This window comes from Chrysemys picta, chromosome 2, assembly GCF_011386835.1.
Source record: "Chrysemys picta bellii isolate R12L10 chromosome 2, ASM1138683v2, whole genome shotgun sequence".
Taxonomy (NCBI): Eukaryota; Metazoa; Chordata; order Testudines; family Emydidae; genus Chrysemys; species Chrysemys picta.
Window position 1 is genome coordinate 65,644,482 of NC_088792.1, and position 25,573 is coordinate 65,670,054.

Here is a 25,573-nt window from a genome sequence, read left to right on the forward strand (position 1 = left end):
TCCACTCTAGCCTTTACAAACTTTGTTATATACTCAAATTACTTGACAATCCATTAACTCAAGATAAAAAAATCTAGCGAAGACAAGCCCTTATGGAGCTATATATCAGTGGTTCTCAAACTTTTGTATTGGTGACCCCTTACACACAGCAAGTCTATATGTGTGACCCCCCCCTTATAAATTAAAAACACTTTTTTTATATTTAACACTATTATAAATGCTGGAGGTAAAGCGGGGTTTGGGGTGGAGGCTGACAGCTCGTGATCCCCCATGTAATAACCTTGTGACCCTCTTGGGGGGTCACGACCCCCAGTTTGAGAACCCCTGCTATATATAATGAATAAACTAATAATAAAAATCAACATTAATGGCACATTTAAAGGTGCTTTGCTTTATGCCCTCCCCCTATGATTTTCTTAGAATGGACTCTTGATTCTTGTGTTCCCTAAATCAGAAATGTTCTGTGTCTCCATGCTGGTGTGGGAAAGGGACAGTTTGCCTGCCAATGCACCCATGGAATTTTTTTCCTTTTTACCAGTAGAACAACTATACTCTCCTAGGTTGTGATGGATACCAGCCTTTTCCCCAATCCATGTAGTAATGCAGCCATTTTATCTGACAAACTTTGTTGAGATTCTGCCCAATGGCTCGAGGTTCTGCCCAATAGCTCCAGGCTCTGGCCTTGCCCCAAACTCCCCTCCATAACTGACATCTCTGCTTTCCTTGGTGCTTTCCCAGCTCCAGCATTTCCTGTCTCTCTGTCCCAGTTACAGCTTCCCACAGCAACCTGGTCAGTAAGCCTGCATGTTCTTCTCAATTCCACCCCTCCCAGGAATCACACTGAGTCTGGGATGAGCATATCACCTCAACAAGTCTTCCTGTTTTCTTGGATCTCGCCTCAGAAAAACTTTCCCCCGACGTCTGTTCCCTACTCTAGGCTCCCCGTGTGTTCTCTCCACAATAATCCTGGAGACTCTGACACCCACCTGAGTTTTCTGTCCCGGGACAGTGAAAGCTTGTCTTAGCAACAGTACTTAGCTAGGCACTAGTGAGGTGGATAACATAGGGTGGTAAGAAGTGCCATATTAGATCAGACCAGTTGTCCATCTAGCCCAGTATCCTGTCTCTGACAGTGTCCAGTTCCAGAGAAAGTGCAAGAAACCCTGTAGTGGAAAATCGGGGTAACCCGCCATGTTGAAGAGATCTTCATTTAGAAATGCATCTGTAAAACAAAAGCAGCTCTTTTGTGAAGGTTTGTGAGGTAAGATTAATCATCACAAAATTCTGCAGATTGAGGGCAACATCTCAGCAGAATTTTCTTCAAATTCCATTGGCTCCACTGCCTTAAAGGAAAAAAGGAAACAAAGGACAAATACATGTGGTCAGGAGCAGCGCCAGGGTTTTTGCCGCCCTAGGCTCCTCCTCTGAGCATTCGGCGGCAGGGGTCCTTCCGCTCCGTGTCTTCGGGGCACTTCGGTGGCAGGTCCCGGAGCAAGTGAAGGACCCGCCGCCAAATTTCCACCGAGAGCGGCAAAATGCTGCCCCCCAAATCCTGCCGCCCTAGGCGACTGCCTAGGGTCACCTAGTGGAAGCGCCAGCCCTGCATGTGGTAGCATGGGCCTTTGGGCTCCCTGACAGAACACCAGACTGCTGGTGGCTTGTTCTTATTCTTTCTTACTCTGACTATCCCTGAAGACATCAGGACTGTGGTGTGAGGCAAATGATGCACCACTCTCTCATATTATCTTCAAGATCCATGCATGTTTTCCTCTGCTGAGACGCCAGTTCATTGGAATGCCACTTTCAGTCACTCCATGTGAAACTGTATCCTCAAGAAATCCTGTTGTTCAATGTTTGTTTAGTAAGGGAATATGGACTGAGTTCATATCTTTCCTAACACTCCCACCAAGAAGATGGCCCATGAAGAGCCCAGTAGGGAATAGGCCCAGCTGCCTATTCTCCCTGTCCTTGGACTATTGGATGTCTACTACAGGGAACCAGAGGTAGGAGAACCAGTGGGGGCTGGGGCCATAGGGAGGAAGGAGGACTGGGAGGTAGAGGAGGAGCTCCTGTCCTTTTTTTTTGAACAAAAATAGCCAAAGCACTGATCTAAAGTTCTGCACAATACGAACGTAGAAGCTATTTATTTGGTGATGTAATAAGAAACTTCTGGACAAATTAAATATCACCTAAACCACACAAATTTGATTAACAGACATTATTTTACATGATAATAGTCTGGCTTTGTTATTGTCACAAAAGTGAAAATTGAATTGAAGTGAATATATTTTATAGCTTTATCATTTTCACTTGCTGTTTGTTTACTTATATTTGTGACTGATAGATAAATAAGACTGTAAGAAAATCACTGGCCACGATATTGTTGTGGAAACCACAACTTTCAACACACACTGCAACTTTTTTGCAACAGCACTCACTCAAATTAGGCCTGACTGCCCCTTCATCATAATTCTCCAGGGAGCTCCTCATAGGTGGCAGATAGCTAGGGCTAGAGGGATCTCAGCCCCATGCCAATCTGAGCTACCTTACCACCCGCACGCACAGGCCAGCTCAGGAGGCAAAGCCCTGCCGCTCGCAGCATTGGGGCCGGTTTGGCACTGAGTCTCCTAGCTGCCCAGCAGCAAGATGAGGGGGGAGAGTTACTGGAGCCTGGTGACGGGCAGCGAGGTGAGTCTGCAGGGCCCAATATGGAGCTATGGACAGAGGCTGTCCTGAGAGCAGACAGCTCCCAGCAAGCCAGCCCCATCCCTGGTCCAGCAGGCCAGCAATACATCCTTCCCAGGTGCTTTCAAGTGAAGTTGGGGTTGGGGCCATCAAGTGAGCAAATGAGGTAGATGGAGGAGAGGAGAGGGGGAATGTCTGTGGAGGAGGGAGCCAGGCACTGCCATAGCCAGCTGTGGCCACCAGTACCAACACACAGCTCCCTGTGGCTCCCAGCCCCTCCCACAGCTTCCCACCCAACCCTGCACCCACCCTTCCCACAGTTCCCACCCACCTTGTCTCAACCCTCTTCCCACAGCCCCACACAACTCCCAGCTCCTGTTTAAACCCATCCAGCCCCCTGCTACCTCATCCCCAAATAAACACACCCAGTTGGAATTATTAATATTTGAAATTATTAATATGGGGAACCACCAAACACTAATGTAAAGGACAGGTTTCAGAGTAGCAGCCGTGTTAGTCTGTATCCGCAAAAAGAACAGGAGTACTTGTGGCACCTTAGAGACTAACCAATTTATTAGAGCATAAGCTTTCGTGGACTACAGCCCACTTCTTCGGATGCATACTGCTCTGTATGCATCCGAAGAAGTGGGCTGTAGTCCACGAAAGCTTATGCTCTAATAAATTGGTTAGTCTCTAAGGTGCCACAAGTACTCCTGTTCTTTTAATGTAAAGGACTTATACAATTGTTCTAAACATCCCTAAAAAGCTTAAACAATAAGCAATTTACTACATGTTACAAAACATTTATAAGCATTTTATCAAGATACTTACACATGGGCTAACCCCGGGGTGCTTAGACCCATATTTGTTGGCCCCAGTGTGATCAGGCAAATATTAGCAATGAAGCCTCTAGGAGTTTACTTTTTTACACTCTTCAGCAAACAAGTCATGTCATTCTGACCTCAGCTAAAAAACAATTTGAGTTCGCCTTTATTTCCAGTCTTAATCCAGATAAGATTTACAATCTCCTTTCTTCCCAAGGCCTTTCCTCCCCTCCTTCTTGCTGTTTGTTTTTCCATTGCATGTGGGTTCACATTGGCTTTAACGCTGGTGTGGGGGTTGGGAAGGTCCATGTGGGCACAGGCGCTGACTTTCCAATCTGCCGGGGAGTGCTTGACCTCTGGCTCTGCCCCACTCTACCCCTTCTCCCAAGTCCCCACTCCCTTCCGCCCCCCCCCAAGCGCACCGCATCCTTGCTCCTCCCTCCCCCCCCCCCCGAGCCTCTTGCATGCCACGAAACAGTTAATTGCGGTGGGCAGGAGGCATGGGGATGGAGGGGAAGGCACTGATCGGCAGGGCTGCCGGCAGGCAGGAGGCACTCGGAGAGGGGGGATATGGTGCTGCCAGTGGGTGCTCAGCACCCACCATTTTTTCCACGTGGGTGCTCCAGCCTCAAAGCACCCTCCTAGTCGGTGCCTATGCATGGTGGCTCATTTTAAGACGGATTCTCTTTGTTTATTTAAAATCATCTGCAGTTACCTCTATTGGTCAGAGGCCTTCTTTTAGAAACTTCCTCTTTGAACCTGACATCCTCCCTATTTTATTCCTTCTGGCCTTACACTTGTTATTTTCAAGACCTTCCTTCTACTTGCTAGTCAAGGCCTTTCTTTACAATACATATATATTTCCTTAACCGAACTTAAGCTAACTCTAATTCTTTAATTTCATATTTATTCTACACACCCCAACTCCCTCCCAGGCCCCAGATAAACCCAAATCATGGGTGGTGTGTGAACCCTGGGCACGGGGAGGACTAGTCCCCACCTCGGCTCACCTGTTCCATCTGAGGCCCTGCTCCCCTTGCCCCCTCTTCCCCTGCCGAAGCCCAGAAGGCTCCTCCCCCCGCCCTCCAGCCACCAGGCGTCCCCCCAGCCCTGGGCCACCTGAGCACCTCCAACCCTGGAGCGCCAGGTGGGTGGGTGATGCGCCCCTCCCCCCCCCAGAGTGCCAGGTGGTGTGGCCACAGCGCCACCCCAAGTCGTAGCCCCAGCTCCACCCAGTAAGGTTCCTGGAAGAGGAGGCAGCCTGCCTGGGCTGCGGTTTGGGGCAACTAGAGGCCAGCAGGAGGGGGCCTTGGGGTGGAACATGGGCGGAGCCACGTGGGGCTGTTTGGGGAGCACAGCCTTCCCCAGCCTATGCTATGTGCTGCTCATGATCCAAACCCTCCTCCTGCCACAGTCTCCTGTTGCACAACCCTCCCAGTAAATGCCCCCAGTAAAACATCGCCCTGCCAAAACCCTCCCCCACCCCTTTTCTCCACTCCCTAAAGCCCCCCATTTCCACATCCAAACCCTCCCCTGCTGCTGCCTACCATTTCCTTAAGCCCCATTCCCCAATTATGGGAAGGCCTCAGTGAACGGGGCTGGGCAGAGTCTTATGCTTTGTGCTGGATGCAGGACTGGGATAAGGATAAACCTGGCAGTGCTAGAACTGCACAGGGCCTCCAGGGGTCTCGGAGCTGGGGCTGGCTCTAGGGTTTAGGGTCATGCTCCCTCACACTGGGGATTGGAGAAGTAGGGGGGCATCCAGACCCTGTTGGAGGATTAAGGACGCTACTGCCAACTCAACAGCCAGTCAGTTACAACATGAGTTTATGTCCTGCATCCTCCACACCACCTTTTATGGCACTGAATTGACCACACCGAAGCCACCACTTTAACAAACTATGGTCACAACTTTTGAACCAAGAAATCTATACAATTCAACTCAGTATTTGTGTGTGTGGTTTTGTTAAAAGTGATCTGCAAAAACAAACAGAGAATATCATCGCTCATCTTCCCTCTTTGCTGGAGAGCTCTGTGGAGTACCAGAGAGCTGGAGTTGGAGCTTTCATAGCTCTCAGTGGAGGAGGTAGGGATATTGAATCTTTCCCAAAGTGTTTGTCTGCTGTTTGAGTTAACTTGATTTTGTGATCACCCATTTTTTCATTAAACAATCTTTCCTCTCTCCATTGCTCAGTTTCTTCTCTTCAAAGTAGTGGTTCATATTCCTACTAGTTATCAAGACTTCCATGGAATAATCCAAGAATAATAGGGTACATAAGATCACAATTCTTAATGTAATAAAACCAAGCAGATTTTAAAAACCAAAACAACCCCCCCTTTCATGCTCTTAAAAAAAATAAGGCAAACAAAACAGGCCACAAACACACAAACACTTTTATTTCTAAACCAGGTCAGCTTTAAGACTGCAAGTTTTGGGTTACTGTTTAAACATACATGATGTTTCACTTGAAAAAGTAATTTGAGTCAGGTGCATTTGTGTCATTAGAATTCCTAGTGACTGTGAATCTTAAAAACTTGTTTGTCCTCTGTCCTATTCAAAACCCTCCCCCAGTCACAAACGCACACAAGGACAAACCAAGGCCAACAGCTTCATGCCTCTGGCAATTTTAGATATGAGATTATCTATCAGAACAGTTTGATGGAATTAGTTACTTTGTGGTTAGCAATATTATCCAACTGCTTTCAGTTCCTTCCTTCTATTTTTGTATATGTCTGAAAATAGGATAAAAATATATATATTAGTAGGACACATGGAATAAACCAAATGTGTCCTGCTTGTTTAACTAAAAACAAAACAACATAAATCACTATTTGCCAAACGCAAAGGACAAAATTGGTGAGGGAAAGTGTTTTCAGCTATTGAACAGTAATAAATAATAAAAAGCATTTGACAAGGTTTCCTTTGAGTTAAACAAACTACTACATTCTTTTCTATTCAGATTCTTATACCACTGATGACCATATCTGCAGGCTTTCCAGAAATGCATTAAGCAGTGTGACTACTATTTTTTTTTTTGTATTACTTACTATAGTGCCTAGGAGTCAGAGTCTCGGAGCAAGACCCTATTGTGCTAGGCACGGTACAAAAACAGAACAATAGATTAATATTTGTCATATATGATTCCCTCTCTCTCTTCAAGGGCAAAATTTTACAGGAGAGTTTTTTTCATTTTGGTTTTTATTTAATATATGTTATTCTGTGTGTGTTTGTTATTGAGGGCAAGGTCAAAAGTACAGCTTGCCCATATACGAACTGGTGCATATGAGCGAGATCCTGTAAAGTGATCAACCAGGCACCAATGTGGCATTTTTCAGGTGAATGGGATTCACGCTGATAAAACACAATTGAAGGGACAATGACAGTACAGGCAAGGTGCTAATGAGTCAGAGTTGAAGGCTAGAAGGGACCAACAGATCATTGAGTCTGACCTCCACCAACACCACTCAGCACCCAGCCATCACACCTGACAACAGTGACATTTTAACCACTGTGATACTTAGGCCTTTTCTACATGGGGAAAATGACCAGCATAGTGATATCTTTGCTGATATTATTTTATTCCTGAATAAAAGTGACCTTTTCCAGAATAACCACTCTGAGTAGATGCAGTGTTGTTGTAGCTGTGCTTGTCCCAGTATAGTAGAGAGACAAGGTGGGTGAGGTAAAATATTTTATTGAACCAACTTCAGCTAGTGAAAGAGACAAGCTTTTGAGCTTACACAGAGCTCTTCTTCAGGTCACTCTGAGTGGAGTAATTATAATTATTCTGCTATAGCTTTGCTGGTCAATTTCCCCATGTAGACAAGCCCTTCACATAGTGGGTTGGAAAAGGGGTGGTTAAAAACACCACCAGCTGGTCTACAGCATTTCTATGACTGCTGGGGCTACACTTATGAGAGAATGTCACAAAAATCTTTGTGTAGACACTGTTTTAGGCAGTTGTGTCTATACAAAATCTGTCATTGGTACAAAAAGTCTGACAAAAATAGTGATATTTGAAGAACAGTTGCTTCCTTTATGCAAACTTTAAATATTGCTGCAAGTATTCCCCATGCAAAACTTGCCCACAAATACAGTTGTCTTCTGCTTAACTCCAACTGCATTAATTTCCTCTCCTCCACTTCTATCCCTCCCTACAGTCCATTAAGTCCCCCTCTTCTTCCTCTCTATTACGCCTAAATCTGCAAGATATTTAAGCACCTACCTCACATTAATGGGAGTTAGGTGACTAAATACCATTGAGCATCTGGGCCTTAGTCCTTCCCCCTAACCCTCAGTTTTTTTCCCCTCCAGCCCCCTCAGTCCTTCCCACCACCATTTCCCGCCTGTGAACCCACATTGGCTAGGCGGGGCCCCTTACTTAGCAGCTGCAGCAGCTCCTCCTACTTTTGCTGATGAGCTCATGGCTCCCTTCCTTGGCATAGGTCAGTGGTTCCTACTCTGAGCTCTTCCTCCAACCTCCTCTGAGTCTCTCACTGGAGATCATGAAAGAGTTGAGGGCAGCCTGATTGGCTGGCAGGAGAAGGAAGGAATACAGGTTGAGCCAATGGCCCCCACTCATCCACAGCTAGCCAAAAGCCTGAGCTGGTGGTGGCTGAAGAACAGAATATAAAGTTGGAACCACCAGCCAAAAGTTGCAAATAGGCATGTGTGGTCTACACTGGCAAAAACAGGATGCACAATTCACCACCAGTGCAGGATAGTAGCAATGGCAAAAGCTGTAGGATAAACTGGTCACGTGTGTTTACCTGGAGATCCCTCGAAATCCATGAGGTTTGAAAGCAGAATGCTATCCAAACCCCACCCAACCCCCCTTGTTGAGGAAACTCATCAAGGAGATCCTGGAGATCCACTCCACAAACACTGTACCCTCCATGAACCCTGTATTTTGTAATGAGGGAATGATTTGGCCCAGGTCCTCTTATTGCAGGGGTGGCCAATCTTAGCCTGAGAAGGAGCCAGAATTTACCAATGTACATTGCCAAAGAGCCACAGTAATACATCTGTAGTCCTGCTGATCAGCACCTCCCGATCAGCTGTCTCATGGCATGCAGGAGGCTCTGGAGGGTAGGAGCAAGGGCACGACAGGCTCAGGGGAGGGGGCGGGAAGGGGTAGAGTGCGGGCGGGGCCTGTGGCAGAGCCAGGGGTTGAGCTGTGATCACACCCCCCCCCTCCCGAGCACATTGGAAAGTTGGCGCCTGTAGCTCCAGCCTCGGAGTTAGGGCCTATACAAGGAGCCGCATATTAACTTCTGAAGAGCCACAGGTTGGCCACCCCTGTTTTATAGCATACGAGTATGAAAGAGCAAAATAGTCCTATAGGAAAGTTTGTATAGTTCACAAGTACATTCTGTAGCTCACTTCATACAGTCATCTGAGTTAGTCTTAATGTTTTCCAACCTCTGTTCCATCTGGAAAATGTCTGCAATCCCTGTCCTTATAGCAAGATGTAGTGCATAGTTCCAATTCAAAATGAGAGACAGAATATAAAAATCTGAAGGAGGAATAAAATAAATTACATTAAAACATGTAAATACTGAAAGTAGTACTTGAAGAACAATTGCTGCAAGTGAAAAACACTTTTCTTTAAGTGTCTTAAGTTCTAAGAGATTTTAACCACTTCAGGAAAGAAGTGATTATATGTCTACATTGGAAAGTTGTACCGCATTAACTACACTGGTATGGTTAAAAGGGTACAAAACCCCTAGTGTGGCTACAGATATAGCAGTATACAGGTGCTTTATACTCCTGTAGCTACTCCTGTATGGGAAGGGGAATAACTATATTGAAAAGTCACCTTTATACCAATATATCTGCGTCCACATTAGGGCATTTACCAATATAACTGTATCAGTTTAAAAAAAAAAAAGTCACTGCCAACCAACATAGTTATACTGGTAAAACTTTTAAGTGTAGACCATGCCTTAGACTATACCAGCAAAACTGCTTAGTGGAGATACAGCTAATTCCAGCTTCATTTACCCAGTATAGCTTATACCAATTCCCTGAATGAAATAATCTAAGCTGGCAAAAGACTTTTTTGCCGATATAACGGCATCTACCTGGGGCTTTTGCTGGCACAGCTACACCGGTTACGGGTGTGATTTTTCATACTTGTAATTGACATAGCTATGCCGGCAGACTTTTTACTACAGGCTTGAATCACCAAACTGAAACTACCATTGCCAGAATAATCTACTGCAAGGGCAGAAAATCAGACCAAATGACTCACAAGTGGCCAGTAGGGGATTACCAGTCTCAAGGAGATTTCTGGTTTATTTAAGCCATATTAAAAAATTGACTTGAAACCTGAAAATTGTGCATATAGCTAGTGTACGTAACTATGTGTCCCTGCCCAGTGTTAGGGCTTGTCTACACAGTGCTTTAGTCCATACCAGAGGGGTGTAAATTTTATTCCACATTAAGGTGTTGTACACTAACTGACCCATGTGGACTGTGCTACTGGCCTGCACTAAAAGTTCCCTAGTACATGGCAAAGTTGGGAGCCCTCATGTAGACAAGATGCTGGTGAATATCGGTGCTTTTACCATTTGTGATGGGGTTGGGACTCACCACCTGGCGCCTCCTGCTGGTTGTCTCTGGGAATTAGCTCTGTCCAGTGGAGCACCCCTTCCTGGTGGTGTCCCGTCTGTCGTCTTGCCCTCGGTTGGCATCTGAGCCCGCGTCACTCACCAGCTCGCGGCATCCTTTTCGAGCCACTGCCCTCCGGCAGTGCCCTTAGTCCATCCTCACCCCCTTCGGGGGGGCGGGGGGGTGAGGGGGCTGTTCAGCAGTCCTCACACTGGCCTCAGTGGCCAACCGCAACCTCTAAAGTCTAGCCCCTTGTCTCAAGGGCCAGTTGCAGTTTGTCTCAGCCACCCTACTGCATGGCCAGGTGCAGTACAAGGGGAAAGGGGGACCCAGGCCCACTCGCTACTCTGGGTCCCGACCCAGGGACCCTCTAGTGGCAGCCTCCCTGCCCTCCTTCTCTCCCCTTGTCCAACTGTCCCTGGGCCACTTCCCCTCTGGCCCCTCACACCCTCTAGGCCCTTTCTCTCAGGGCCCTCAGTATGGCAGGTATTGGGCTAGAGCCCGACTGTACTCCCCCTGAGCCTGCCCAGCACTACTCTGTCCAAGGTGCTGGTCTCCTGCTCTGGAGACAGACCTTCCCCCATGAAGGTCTGGGACAGACTGCCTGCTGCTCTTCCTGGACATCCTTTATATAGGGCCAAGCCGAGCCCTGATTGGCTGTCTCTAATCTTGGCTCTGATTGGCCCCCAGTAAGCCCTTTTTTCATTGGCGGCTGCCTGCGCAGCCTCTCTGGCCTACTCTAGCCCCCACTCACATGGGGGTAGGGCAGCTGCCCCACTACACCATCATATCATATAAATCTGCACTGAGCAGGATTAGAGGATGCAGTGATTTAAAATGCCAGCAGCCAGCCAGAATCCTGCCTAGTGTTCCCATCATTGCTAACACTGCATCAGCTTTAGCAATAACAGCAAATTTTTCAGAAAAAAAGGCTGATGTAAACACAAGCTGGGTATTACACTGTTTACATCCACTGAAAGGTCTTTGGGGCAGGGAGTGTCTCTTGCTATGGCCCAGATTCTCATACCTTTACTCATTCTGGATAGTATGTTGCTCCATAAGTAATCACAATGAAGTCACCTTTGTTCACATCTGTCCCTAAGAGTTTGCACAGTGCCTGACCTAATGTCATTCAAATTAATAATAACCATCTACTTTCTATTGTCTGAGGCCATACAACATAGTTCCCCCCTAGAACTTGTTCCAATTCAATGTCTTACTGGAAAGATGAGATAATATTTTATATAAACACTAAATAAGAAATCAAAGGATCCCAGGCCTCCCTATATTCAGAATTACATTCACAACTCATCTCTTGCCTTCAGTGATGGAGTCTCTGTTGAGTCTGATGGCCGAGCTATAGGAGACCTGCACAAAGAGATGTTTAAAGTGGTACTAGGTCATGCACAACTAGTCACACTCTCTCATCCTTGTTGGCCATTTTGTCCATTGGGGCAAAAGGTTGTAACGAGTGGGCAGACAAAGATGCAGCACTTTTGCACATTGCTGGTGAGACAATCAAGACAATAGCATGCAGAACCCATTGAAGGCCAAGGTGTCCACACCACATCCCAGTGCCTGGGCTGTGCAGCAGTGCTGAAGCTTGCTTGCTAATGCTACTGCAAACTGAAGCAGAATCACTAAAAACCCCACCAGCTTTTTTTTCCCTCTGTCCCCTATGACTGGAGAAGTGTTAGCGGGCCACTTCACCTTTAATGGTCCCATGAGATATGTGTAGGGCCCTTCATTTTCAGTTTTTATTTTATTTAATTTTTCCTGGGAATTTATCGGTGTTTATTACCGCAAAAACAAAAACAGGTGAAAATCAGGGCAAAAAACTATTAATTTTTTTCTGGGTAAATATTGGGGTTTATATTGGTGGATGTAAAGACAGAGGGAAAAAGTATTCAGTAGATTAATGCTTTGAATTCTGTTCATCAGTGTGGTTTGCTGCAGAACTAAAACAGAACTCAAAACACAATGTCACCTCTGAGTTTAAAAAACAATATATCTCTAATCCCCAAATAGAACTTTTCATTTGAATAAACAAACAGTTTACTGTTGTAGACTTAGAACTATTAGCCCATAAATATTTACATTTAATAATTGGGCCACACCATTTGCAGCGCATACACTCAACTTCATCCTTTTCTCCTGTTTTTATTTTTTTTAAAAACTTTTGAATACTTCCTTATGTTCTGAAACATATTCTAATACATGTTCTAATATGTTTTCTTCCCATTTTAGTGTGTCAAATCTTTAAACTGTTATCTGCAAACAGCTTGAAATGTGTACGTGGTGGGCGTGAAATTCATCAGTACATTCAGAAGCACACGCACTTCAGAGCTTGTGTGCCTGCCTGTTTGTTTATAGTGTGTATCTTCTAAACTAATACATAGCCTTACTTCAACAGGCAGCTTTGCATATAAACACAGACTAATGTATTATCATAATACATATATCTCATGCAAGGTATTATATTTTCTTAATAAAACAAGTTATTTTTTATATATTTGAATGATACAAAAGTAGGGTGAAAATCAGAAAAAAATGAATAATACTTTTTGTAAAACCCAGGAATTTTTTGGTAAAAACTGGTTTAAACTGAAAACGAAGGGACGTAGATATGTGCTAACGGTAGGGTTACCATACGTCCGGTTTTTCCCGGACATGTCCGGCTTTTCGGCAATCAAACCCCCGTCCGGGGGGAATTGCCAAAAAGCCGAACATGTCCGGGAAAATGCCGGCCAGGCACTTCCCCTCCCGCGGCTGCTCTGCTCCTCCCCTGACTCTTCGGCTCTGTTTAAGAGCCGAGCTACCCGAGCGCTATGGGCTTCAGGCAGCCCCCTTGCTTCCGGACCCCAGCCGCCGGCCGGGGACTTCCCCTCCCAGGCTCCGGCGGCGCAGGGTCCGGAGGCAAGGGGGCTGCCCGAAGCCGGTAGCGCTCGGGCAGCTCGGCTCTTAAACAGAGCTGAAGAGTCAGGGGAGGAGCAGAGCCTCCAGCCGCGGCGGCTGTGCTCCTCCCCTGACTCTTCGGCTCTGTTTAAGAGCTGAGTGCTACGGGCTTCGGGCAGCCCCCATGCCTCTGGACCCTGCGCCGCCAGAGCCCGGGAGGGGAAGTGCCCGGCTGGGGGCGCAGGGTCCAGAGGCATAGGGGCTGCCTGAAGCCCAAGTGCTACCGGCTTCACGGTTTGCCGGGCAGCCTCCAGACCCTGCGCCCCTGGCTGGGCGCTTCCCCTCCCGGGCTCCAGCTGCGCTGGGCAAGCGCCGGCCGGGGGCGCAGGGTCTGGGGGCTGCCCGGCAAACCGTGAAGCCGGTAGCACTCGGGCAGCCCTTTTCGTGTGGCTGGGAGTGGGAGGGAGGAGGGCGGAGTTAGGGGCGGGGCTGGGGGTGGGAAATGGGTGGGGCCAGGGCCCCGTGAAGGGTCCTCTTTTTTTATTTGTTAAATATGGTAACCCTAGCTAATGCCTTATGCTAAACAACCTGTTCCTCCTCGTATTTAGCTGTGACACTCTGAATACCTTTCCCAAACCAGGAGAGCTCTGTGTAAGGCTCAAAAGCCTGTCTCTCTCAGCAACAGAAGTTGGTTCAATAAATATATTACCTCACCCACCTTGTCCCACCAAAATCCTGGGACCGATACAGCAACAACACCACTGCATATCATAATATTAAAACAGCATCACTAATACATATATGTCCAAATGTAAACATATATGTCCAAATGTAAGCACCTCACAGTGACAGACCCCTGGAGTGGCGCCTGCCTGGTGCGGTTTAAGTGGAGCTGCGCGCTCCCCCCACCCTCAGTTCCTTCTTGCTGCCAGTGAAGGTGCATCGGAAGTGCTCTGCTCCAGCTTTGCTGTAGCTCGTCTCCAGGACTGTTAGTTCGTTTAGTACCTGTAGTTAGTTAGTTTAGTTAGTCAGTGAGCCTGGACCGGGGCATGCCCCAAGCCCCAGGATTTAAGTCATGCAGTTCTTGTTGGCGTTCTATGCCAAGAAGTGACCCCAACACAAACTGTCTGCGCTGCTTGGGAGAAACCCATATCAGCGAGAGGTGCAAGATTTGCAAATTGTTTAAGCCTCGGACCAAAAGAGAGAGGGACATTAGGCTCCAAGCCATTCTAATGGAGTCAGCGCTGACCCCGATCCCCACCGGGCCCTAGGCCTCCTACTCACATAGAGCGAAGTAGCCCGGCCCTTTCGGAACAGGCCTCTCCGGATGCCGTCCATGCCCAAAGCCCTCCAAGCGGCCCGGGACGTCTTGTCCATGCCGGTGCCCAGAGCACCGCCGAGGTCGGCCCCATGCTTCAGAGGCAAGCTGCCGCTGGGATCTCTGCAGTCGCCCCCAGCTCAGTACCGGTCTTGATCGAGGGAGCGTTCCCGATGCCGATCACCGCCCAGCGACCACTTGGGGCAGAGTCCACGTAGATCGTCCTAGACACTGAACAGACTTTCAGGCTGGGTTCCGTCCATCCGGGACTTGCGGCACCGGTCCTCCTCAGAGAGTGGATATCGACGGGACCGTGGTGGATGTCGTCATCGGTCCTCGTCCCGGAGAGGGTACCGCAGTCGGTCATGGCACGGTCGTCTACGCCGTTCCCACTCGGGCTCCTGCTCCAAGTCTCCGCCAAGCCACCACAGCCCCGGACGTCGATCACCGGCGCCTCGCCGTCGCAGGTCCGCCCATTGAGGCCGTTCGTGGAGTAGCTATTACCGTCGGTACCGGTCCTCCATGTCAAGTTCGCGGTCCCATGACCGTCGCAAATCCCGGCACTGCCGCTCCTCCCGGTCGAGAGACAGCAGCGGATCCTACACCAGCCTTGTCTCCATTCGTAGCCGTCCTTCGACGGGCCAGACCGGCCAACCTGGGCAGCCGGCCCCGGCAGTGCCATAGCAGGTGCAGTGGCACCGAGCATCGTGGCCAGCCCAGTGGTACCAGCGGGCACCGTGGCCTCCGGCGCAGCCCCCAGTGGGAGCTCGCTTGGTGGCTGGAGCTTCGGAAGCACCATCGGCCTCCCTCTCCAGACTCCCAACAAAGGAGTTGGTGGGACGCTCGTCCTCGGTACCGTGCCCGGAGTCCCACCAGGTGGTGGATCCTCCAGTGCCAGCTGACACTCAAAGCACTGCACCGGCCACTTTGCCCTGCCCGGAGGAGGCGATTGCGGCCCCGCCTCCCTCCATCCCGCAGGAGGACTTCAGGGCCCACCAAGAACTCTTAAAGAGGGTGGCAGCAAGCCTCCACCTCCAGGCAGAGGAGATGGAGGAGCCCTCGGACTCCCTGTTCAACGTGTTGTCCCCATCAGCACCGGGTAGGGTGGCCTTGCCGCTCCATGAAGGGATGGTTAAAATTTCAAATGCCCAGTGCCAAACACCAGCCTTGTTGGCCCCTATATCAAAAAAGGCACAACGCAAGTACTTTGTACCCACTGAAGGGCATGAATATCTATATACCCACCCGGCGCCCAACTCCCTGGTGGTCGAGTCGGTGAACCACAGGGAACGACAGGGTCAGCCAGCACTGAACCCAAAGAACAAAAGGAGGCTGGCCTCTTTCAGAAGAAAAATGTATTCGTCGTCGAGCTTCCAGTTACGAGTGGCAAACCATCAGGCCCTCTTGGGTCGGTACGAATTTAATCTGTGGGGCTCCCTGCCTAAATTGGAGGTCTCCCTCCAAGAGCACGATAAGAGGGAGTTCAGGGCGCTGGTGGAGGAAGGGGGCAACAGCAGCTCGGGCTTCCCTGCAGGTTGCCTCTGATGCTGCGGACATGGCCACACGTTCAATGGCTTCTGCGGTGTCCATGAGATGGGTATCATGACTCCTGCTCTCCGGGCTCTCCAGCGAGGCGCAATCTTCCATGTAGGATCTCCCGTTTGATGGGAAAGCTTTGTTCGCAGAGGAAACAGATACAAGGCTGTATGGCATGAAGGACTCCCGCACGACCCTCCAGACCCTGAGTCTCTATATCCCGGCTCCGGTAAAACCTAAGTTCAAGCCGCAGCAGATTCCGACCCCGGCCGCCCTCCCGAAGTACAAGGCCGCCCATAAGAAGCAATGGGACTATAAGAGATGCCCTTACAGGCAGTCTTGGCCTGCCCCTCAGCCTGGACCCTCCGAGGGCAAGCAGGTGGAGAAAAGGCGATTTTGACGGGATGCTCAGGGGCAATCTGCCAGTCCTCATCAGGGATCCAACCCCAATAAAGCTTCCCTTCTCCAACCGGTTGTGTGCTTTCCTTCTGGAATGGTCTCGGCTCACTTCAGACCGATGGGTCCTCAACACCATCTCCCGGGGTTACACCCTCCAGTTTACCTCCTCCCTGCCCAACCACCCCCCGCCCCCGTCCCTCCTGGGGGACCCCTCGCAGGAAGCTTTGCTCGAGCAGGAAGTGGGGCGGCTCCTAGAACTAGGAGCGATAGAGGCGGTGCCTGAGGAGTTCATGGGCAAGGGATACTACTCCCGCTATTTCCTTATTCTGAAGGCCAAAGGGGGTCTCAGGCCCATACTGGACCTACGGGGTCTGAACCAGCACATGGTGAAGCTCAAGTTCTGCATGGTCTCCCTGGCCTCCATCATCCCTCCCTGGATCCCGGGGACTGGTACACTGCCCTCGATCTACAGGATGCATACTTCCACATCCACATATTCGAGGGGCACAGGCACTTCCTCCGTTTTGTGGTGGGACAGAATCACTACCAATTTACGGTCCTCCCCGTTTGGGCTGTCCACTGCCCCCAGAATGTTTACAAAATGCATGTCGGTGGTAGTGGCCTACCTCACATGACGGGAGGTACAGGTATTTCCCTATCTGGACGATTGGCTTGTCAAGGGCACCTCCTGGTCGCAGGTGAGGGATCACATGGCACTCCTTCTGTCCACGGGCACCACCGTGTGCCTACTGGTAAACAACACCAAGTCCACCTTAGTCCCGGTCCAATGCATAGAATTTATCGGGGCGCTCCTGGATGCAGTGTCGGCCAGGGCCTCCCTCCCGCCAGACGGGTTCAAGACCCTGAAATGTCTCATCGGCTCGGTTCCCAGTGACAACAGCCAGGGTTTGCCTGCAGCTCTTGGGTCATATGTCGGTGTGCATGTACATGGTCCATCATGCCAGACTCAGGATGAGGCCCCTCCAGCTCTGGTTGGCTCGAATTTCTCCCAGGCCATAGACAGGATGGACAAGGTCCTCACCATGCCGGACGCTCTGATTACCTCCCTGCGATGGTGGTCCACCCCGAACAACATGCTCCAAGGGGTCCCGTTCAGGGACAGGTTCCCGTTGCTGGAGCTGGTGTCCGATGCGTCAGACCTGGGTTGGGGGGCCCATGTGAGGGGCTTTCAGACCCAAGGCCTGTGGCTGGCTCAGGACCTGACCCTACACATAAAGACGTCAAGGAGCTCAGGGCGGTGCGGCTGGCGCATATGGCCTTCCGCTCTCACTTGGAGGGCAAGGTAGTCAGGGTCCTCAGAGACAACATGGCCTTGATGTTCTATATCAACAGGCAAGGCGGGGCCCACTCCTCTGCCTCGAAGCCCTCAGGCTGTGGGACTTCTGTATAGCTCACGACATCCACCTGAAGGCCTTCCACTTACCGGGCGCCCGCAACGAGAGGGCAGATCGCTTGAGCAGAGACTTCTCCTCGCAACACGAGTGGTTCCTCCACTTGGAAGAGGCCCACTGGCTCTTCCGAAGATGGGGAACTCCCCAGGTGGACCCATTCGCGACTCGGAAGAACCAGCGATGCTGGAGTTCTGGTCTGGGGGGGAGGGGCTGGGAAGGGGCGCTATCTCCGGTCTTGGTCAGGCCGGCTTCTCTACACCTTCCCCCCCTTCCCTCTAATCGACTTGATCTTCTCCAGGACCCTGCTGGACAAGGGCCAAGTCCTCCTGATTGCCCCGGCGTGGCCCAGACAGTATTGGTACGGGACCCTCACGGGCCAGGCGGTAGCTCCGCCGTGGCCATTGCCGCTCCGCCCGGACCTGCTCTCACATGACCAGGCCACCTCCTCCACCACAACCTAGCGGCTCTTCACCTTACGGCGTGGCTGCTCAATGGTTAGGTGGAGAGGAAAGGACGTGCTCAGAGCAAGTTCAGCGTGTCCTCCTTGAAAGTAGACGGCCCTCCACTTGCTGCACTTATTTGGCGAAGTGATCCCGGTTTTCTAGGTGGGCGACAGACCAGGGTGTCTTCCCGGTGACCGCCCCGATCCAGCTTATCCTTGATTACCTCCACCTGAGGGCCCAGGGCCTGGCGCCCTCATCCGTCAAGGTGCACCTGGCGGCCATATTGGCCTTCCATCCGCCGGTGCAAGGACACATGTTGTTTTCTCATGCTGTGATTGGCCAGTTCCTTAAGGGTCTAGACTGTCTTTCCCGTATTCTAGACCTCTGGTTCCACAGTGGGATCTAAACCTGGTGTTGGCTCGTCTCACGGGCCCCCGTTTGAAGCACTGGCCACATGCTCCTGGTCTCACCTCTCATGGAAGGTGGCCATCCTGGTTACTATCACATTGGCCAGGTGAGTCTCGGAGCTCAGGGCCTTGACCTCCGAACTGCCATACACGGTCTTTCATAAGGACAAGGTCCACCTCCGCCCACACCCCGAAGGTGGTCTCCGCCTACCACGTGAGTCAGGACATTTTTCTACCGGTCCTCTGCCCCAAGCCTCACGCATCCAGTGAGGAACGCCGCTTCCGCACGCTCGACATGCGGCTGGCTCTGGCTTTCTACCTTGAGTGGACTAAGCTGTTCAGAAAGTCCTCGCAACTGTTTGTCACCTCGGCTGAGTGCGCGAGGGGCCAGCCGATTTACACTATGCGGCTTTCCAATTGGATCACTTCGTGCATCCGTTCCTGTTATGAGCTGGCGGGCGTTCCCCCACTACCCATTGTGAGGGCACACTTGACCCGGGCACAGGCCTCTTTGGCTGCCTTCATGGCCCATGTCCCCATCCAGGACATTTGTAAGGCCGTCACGTGGTCGTCGGTTCACACGTTCACCTCGCACTATGCGATCGTCCCCCAGACCAGGGATGATGCCGGGTTCAGCAGGGCTGTCCTTCGTCCTGGGAACTTGTGAACTCCTACCCACCTCCAACAGATATAGCTTAGAATCACCTATTGTGGACTACACATGAGCAATCACTCGACGAAGAAAAAACAGTTACCTTTTCCGTGACCAGTGTTCTTTGAGATGTGTTGCTCATGTCTATTCCACATCCCACCCTCTTTCCCCTCTGTCGGAGTTGTCTGGCAAGAAGGAACTGAGGGTGGGGGGAGCACGCAGCTCCCCTTATACCGTGCCAGGCAGGCGCCACTCCAGGGGTTGTGGGGGGTGCTCCCCCCTACGGGTTCTGCTAGGGGAAAAACTTCCAGCACCGGTGCACGTGGCAAACACGCACACCTATTGTGGAATAGACATGAGCAACACATCTCAAAGAACACCAGTTACGGAAACGGTAACTGTTTTTTTCTGGAGCACCCTTAATGGCCTTCACTTCATATGTTTACATTAGTGATACAAATGTATATCTTATTCTCCTAACTCCAGATATAGAAATAACACATGCAAACTAATAGGATGAACACACTTAGTAAATTACAAGTTTTCTAATGACACCATATAAGGGGTATTTAGCATAAAGCATATACCAGTTATGTCATATTCATAAGCATATTTCCATAAAGCATATGGAGTGCAACATCACACATGGGTGTTCTCAGGCCATGTCCTGTATTCCCTGATATGGTAGTAGGGAAAGAGAGTGGAGTAAGAGTCCCTGTATTGTGTTGTCAGCACTGGAGGATCACCCTTACGCTGGGGTGATCTCTGTGGGTTGGTTAAGATGGTTTTAGGGAGAGATTACACTGCACTAGAATGTGGTGTAAAGCTACTGCACTGCACCTGAGAACTCTTCCCTCCCCCCAGCATTTTCACACAATGTTACACGTATGTTTCAATAAACTATTGTAAACTCTAATAGACAGCAATCCAGTGTGTGATTTAGGTAAAAAATACTAAAGATGCAAGTAGTTGCTATTTTAATATCCTTACAAGAAAAACATTCCAAAAGGACATGAGAACAGCAGGGCATGATTTACCAAGTCCCTGGACTCTACACTATACTTCGCACCCCTTAGCTCAGGGGCGGCCAACCTGAGCAGGAGCCAGAATTTACCAATGTACATTGCCAAAGAGCTACAGTAATATGCCAGCAGCCCCCCATCTGCTCCCCAGCGCCTCCTGCCTGCCAGCAGCCCCCACCAATCAGCACCTACTCTCCCCTCTCCCCGCAATCAGCTGTTTCACCTGTGCAGGAGCCTATTGGGGGGAGGAGCGAGGGTATGGCAGGCTCAGGGGAAGGGGCTTTGAGATAAAGGGTGTAGTGGGGGCAGGGCTTGGGCTTGAGCATCGGAAAGTTAGCATCTATAGCTCCAGCTCCGGAATCCAGGGTAAGGAGCCTCATATTAACCTCTGAAGAGCCGCATGCAGCTCAGGAGCCACAGGTTGGCCACCCCTGCCTTAGCTGATCACTGGCTTATGGGCCCATCTGAATTCCTTACTCATTGTTTTCCTTAGAATAGAATCATAGAATATGAGGGTTAGAAGGGACCTCAGGAGGTCATCTAGTCCAACCCCCTGCTCAAAGCAGGGCCAATCCCCAGACAGATTTTTTTACCCCAGTTCCCTAAATGGCCTCCTCAAGGATTGAACTCACAACCCTGGGTTTAGCAAGCCAATGCACAAACCACTGAGCTATCCCTCCCTCTTTTTAAAGAAGTTGCTAGACTACAACATCTACGGTAACAATTGGGGTAGATTCCTGAAATGTGTTTTTTGCAGCTTGCCTCTGCCTTTCCTCACTGACAGCCACTACTGTTGCCATCCTGGATTCAGAATGCATTCCTTCCCAAAATCTATATTTAAATTTAAATGAGCTGGATATGTCTCTCTTAAATTAACTTTTTTTTTCTTAAATAAAAGACTTAAAAAATCCAACTTTTCTTGTAGAGGGAATAAAGGGAAGTTTGATTTGCTAGACTCCTAGAAGAAAAGATGTTCTGCCTTGATACATTTGAGAGATTCAGAGTGCTACTATGCCTGAGTGAAAACTCTACATATGAAGGTATCTGCAGTCTTGGGTCATTTATTTTATATCTAAGATAGAAAATCTTTTGTTCCTTAATTCTGTTTGTCACAACCTGGCCTGGTGCAGTCTGGTACACTGTATGGTTGCCAGTCTGTTGTGGTCCCATGTACTTCTAAGCCCCCAAATGGGCCTAACTCACCAGAAATAAAATATAGGTGACCTCTACCTAGGGCACGTAACTGGCCATTTCACAACTTTTCTCCTGCAAAAGGCTAGCTGAAGGAGATAAGCCTTGCATGATGCCCTTAAGATGACAAAACTCAGGCTCCAGAGGTTGTAAATTCATGGAGGCAATAAATTCCACAACTGAGAGTACCTGTCCCCAATCTGGGGTCCATCAGCCTTATTGTCCCCTTGAAAACATCTGCTGCAACAGCATCAGTCATGGGTGTCTAATTGCATTTTCACATACCCTCACGTAACTAGGCTCTAGCCCCATGGTTCTTAACCTGGGGTGCAAGATGCCCTTTCTGGGGGTGCGAGACATGCCAATTTTTTTTAGAAGGTAAATCACTAAAAACACAAATTAAGCACAGGCACGTAAGTACAACTACTTTGTTTCACCAAACCTATGTATTTATTAACACTGTACATTTTGTAACGATTACTGTAATATACAAACTAAAAATATATCTAGGTTTAAAGAACTGAACTACTTCAACGCTTTTTGATAAGGGGCGCAAGAACATATTTTGAGAACCAAAGGGGTGCAAGCTGCAGTAAAGGTTAAGAACGACTGCTCTAGCCTATTTACGGCTTTGCAGACAAGAAGCAGGATCCTCAAATGGGTGGTTAGGCAACCAGAGTGGAGTGCAGAATAATATCAAGGGGTTGTTTTAAAAAGAAGGTGGGTGAGGTAATATCTTTTAGTGGCCCAACTTCCGTTGGTGAGAAAGACAAGCTTTTGGCTTGCACAGAGCTCACCAGTACTGAACTTTGCTTTATGCTAAATCAGATCAGGTGACCAGATAGCAAGAGTGACAAATCAGGACACTTTTTTTTGGGGGGGGGAGAAGGGGTATAGTTGCATGTATTAGACAACGCCCCTAATATCCGGCTGTGCGGTCACCCTACCTGATTCACACAAGAAACCCAGCCAGAGGCACCTGTTGTGACCCCCCCAGGAAGCACAGCTGTGCTGCTGCAGCCGCCGCAGGATGGCGTGTCAGACTGTGCAGCCGCAGACGCCGGTGCCCAGCAGACCCCATCCGCCTCCAGCGCAGATCACTGTCCTCCTTCCCGCCTCCCCAGCAGCGCTCAGCAATTGCTCCACGGCCTCCCCTGTGTGCTTCCCCACCCACGTGCCCGCCAAGCGAGCCCTCGCTGCAGCCGCAGCTCCTCCCGCTGCGGGTCACATGAGCGCCGGGCCCCCGCCCACGGCTGCCTTAGGCTAGGAGAGCGGCGGTGACTGGGCTGCTGTCTGCTGAGCCCGTGCCGACGCCGCTGCTGGGGAGCGGGCGGAGCGCGGGAGCCGCCGCTGTTGGTGTGAGTAGGGCAGGCGCGGCTGCTGGCCGAGAGCGGGGCGGAGCTGGGTTTCGTTTCCGAGCGGAGGCTGGTAGCTGCCCCTCCGAGTGGACGGGGCTAGCGGGGCACGTAGGGGCCCCAGCTGCGCTGTCCGGCCGGCGCGTCCTCGCTGCAGTCCCGGCGGGCGGGCTCCATGGCCCCGCGGGGGGGGTCATTTCATTCTCTGATCTGCCAGCGCCGGCACTTGGTTGCTGTCACCCTGAGGCGCTCCTGCCCCCGTGGGGAGGAGGCAGATGCACCGGGTAGCCTGGGTCTGGGGCTCAGCGCCAGCCGGGGATGGGGATGTTGGGGTTTGGAGACAGGGAATCCTCGTTCACAACCGTCTGGGTCCAAGGGAGCCGCCTTTGCTTTAGGGTGGCCTAGGACGGGAATCATTGACTCCCCTACTAAAGCTGGAGCTGCTGCCAACACTGCCGAGAACCAGGGGCCGCCGGTCAGATTTAGTAGTTCCCCTATCGACAAGCAATTACTGTCTTGAGTTAATGGTCTTTGAAGCGCCAAAAGGGATAATGAGTTTCTTGATATGTGTTCGAGTGGATGTTAATGCACCGCTGCCACACCACTACCACTTAATAGGGACGGACATATGCGGTGCCATGGGCTATATACTCTGGTATTCTCTCTTCAAATCCAGGCCTACCGTGGCAATTTTAGGTAGCTCTCCCCCTGTTGCAGTAGCAAGGGTGAGGGAAAACGTGGAAGTTGACTATTTGTATTCATACCACTAAGTTACGTGAGGGGGGGATTCCCTGAGCCAAGCTAGCCACAGGTCTAGGCTAGAACTCTCACCAGCAATATTAGTGCTAGCTAGTGCAATGGGTGGGAGATTTTAAGAAAATCTTAGTGCAGACCCAGCCTATATGGTTTGGGGCAAATGATACAATAATTGTACCAAAGTTGCAACAGGATTTGGTCTTGTGCCTGCAGGAAAATCAAACCATATTGTAACACAGTCAAGGCACTACTGTGTAGTAGTAGTAGTAGTATAGATCAGTGCGTAGTGGTTATTGCCAGACCTAGTTCCTGCAGAATGGGCCACTGGTTTGGGGTTTACTGGAGTGAAGGGATGATTTTTTAATTTTTAATGAAACATAGGTAAATGAATTAGATTTGAACTATTGCAGTATGTGCTCAAGGGTGTGATTGTTATATGTATACTGGGGACTTTTTCCATTTGAGATCCCACATTTGGTATAAAACTATTACTGATTCCCTTTCAGAATATGCCTTTCTTGCAAATTTGTTAGCTATCACAGGACTTGTTTCTCCAGTATAGTATAAAGTACTAATTGTAACAACAGAGAAATCATTTCTCCCTGTACTAGACTGTTAAGCAAAATTATATCACACAGAACACTGTTACTGTGATGTCATAGGTTTTCTTTCTTTGATAAACCGCTGCCATTGGCTATAAATAAGAAGTCATGTACTGCATTATGCCCAGCTTTATCAAATAAGGCTTTAATTCCACTGAGCTTTTCTAAAAACATTGTAAGTGGTGTATCCACGTCACTAGGGCACCAGATGGCATACAGCTTGACCCTTATTCTGCTCTCACATCCATCAGTGTAAATAGACTTGGAGCATAAATGAGATCAGAATCAGGCCCCTTAAAATATTATGATTGTTATTAATGTAGCATCTGGGAGCATAGAGTAGCATCTTATGGACCAGGGCCATTGTGCTAGGCACTGCACAAACTGAGAACAAAAAGACAGTTCCTGGCCCAAAGAGCTCATAATCTAATGTAAGAGACATCTGATGGATAGACAGATATATTCATAACTACTTATAACATAACTTTTTAACCCCCCCCCATTGAATTTTGCCTCCACCCACAACTTTCTGCTCTCTTCTTTCCCATCTTGATTTTTTTTAAATAGCCATGTTGGTTTTGACAAATTCATACAGTGTTGTTCACTTTTCTGTCATTTTCTTATAAACCCAGTACTGAACACCCAATATTAGTTTGTTTTAATATGGCATATAATATATCCACAACTGTTCATAAGACTGAAAATTCATTAAGAAATTCTGCCAGCATTTTAATAGATTTTGAATTTATATGCCTAAATAAATAATGCAGCTGTATTACTTGCATGTGTTTATACTACTTCTAGGCGAGTTCATGAGGAGAAGTCCAAAGTTCCAGATATGGCAGTTAATCGATAGCCACCACTGAAATTTTGCTTGTGTATTCTAAAACCCCCATTTTCTTCCTCTTTGGCGGCAACATGAATGCTAGAGTTAGAGATTAATGCTTCTTTATCGCCTGAAAGAAGAAGTTCCCACTTTCACATGATAAAGTTACAAGTATTACTTCCTAGATCTAGTTGTTTCGAGATTGTGATGGCTGAAATAATATCTTCTTTGAAGTGCATGTTTGAAAAAGATAGTCATTAGAATTGTGGTTTTTTTTTTTTTTTTTTTTTTTTTTTTTAAGGTGCATTTTGCCCATAATTTGCTAAGGCCACCCCAGTGGAAAAATGTCATGTCTTTTTTGTCCTTGTGGTACATGAAATAGTATGCTTAAGTCTGATCCTCTATAAACTTTCTGGTTTCTTCTTGCTCCCTGATTTTGTGATGTGGCTGGGTAAATATTATCTTTACCTTCCACGGTCTCTCTCAGGGCTTGTCGACACTTGAAAGTTGTTTCAGATTGTTTTTGTGTATTAACTGATCAGGAACAATTGTTCCAAAAGCAGCTTGTCCTCTCTGCTTTATGCCAATTGAAGCTGCTTCCCTTTTGAATCATCTTGTCCACATGGTGCTGTTTTAC

General features: G+C 49.1%; 1 protein-coding gene and 1 long non-coding RNA gene across 2 annotated transcripts in view; one reads left to right on the forward strand and one right to left on the reverse strand.

Moving 5' to 3' along the window:
- Window positions 1–4,594: 4,594 nt before the first annotated feature.
- LOC122174799 (uncharacterized) lies at window positions 4,595–22,542 on the reverse strand. The gene is made up of 5 exons (XR_006177121.2): window positions 22,345–22,542; window positions 16,897–17,019; window positions 13,736–16,008; window positions 10,105–11,490; window positions 4,595–9,025 (listed from the first exon to the last, which is right to left on the reverse strand). It is a non-coding gene; the product is annotated as an uncharacterized LOC122174799 (long non-coding RNA).
- Window positions 22,543–22,624: 82 nt separating this feature from the next.
- SNX10 (sorting nexin 10) overlaps window positions 22,625–25,573 on the forward strand; it is a 58,382-nt gene continuing 55,433 nt past the window's right edge. Inside the window, exon 1 of the mRNA XM_005296975.5 lies at window positions 22,625–22,755. The gene's annotated coding sequence lies outside the window, so the exon portion shown is untranslated. The remainder of the gene's footprint in view (window positions 22,756–25,573) is intronic.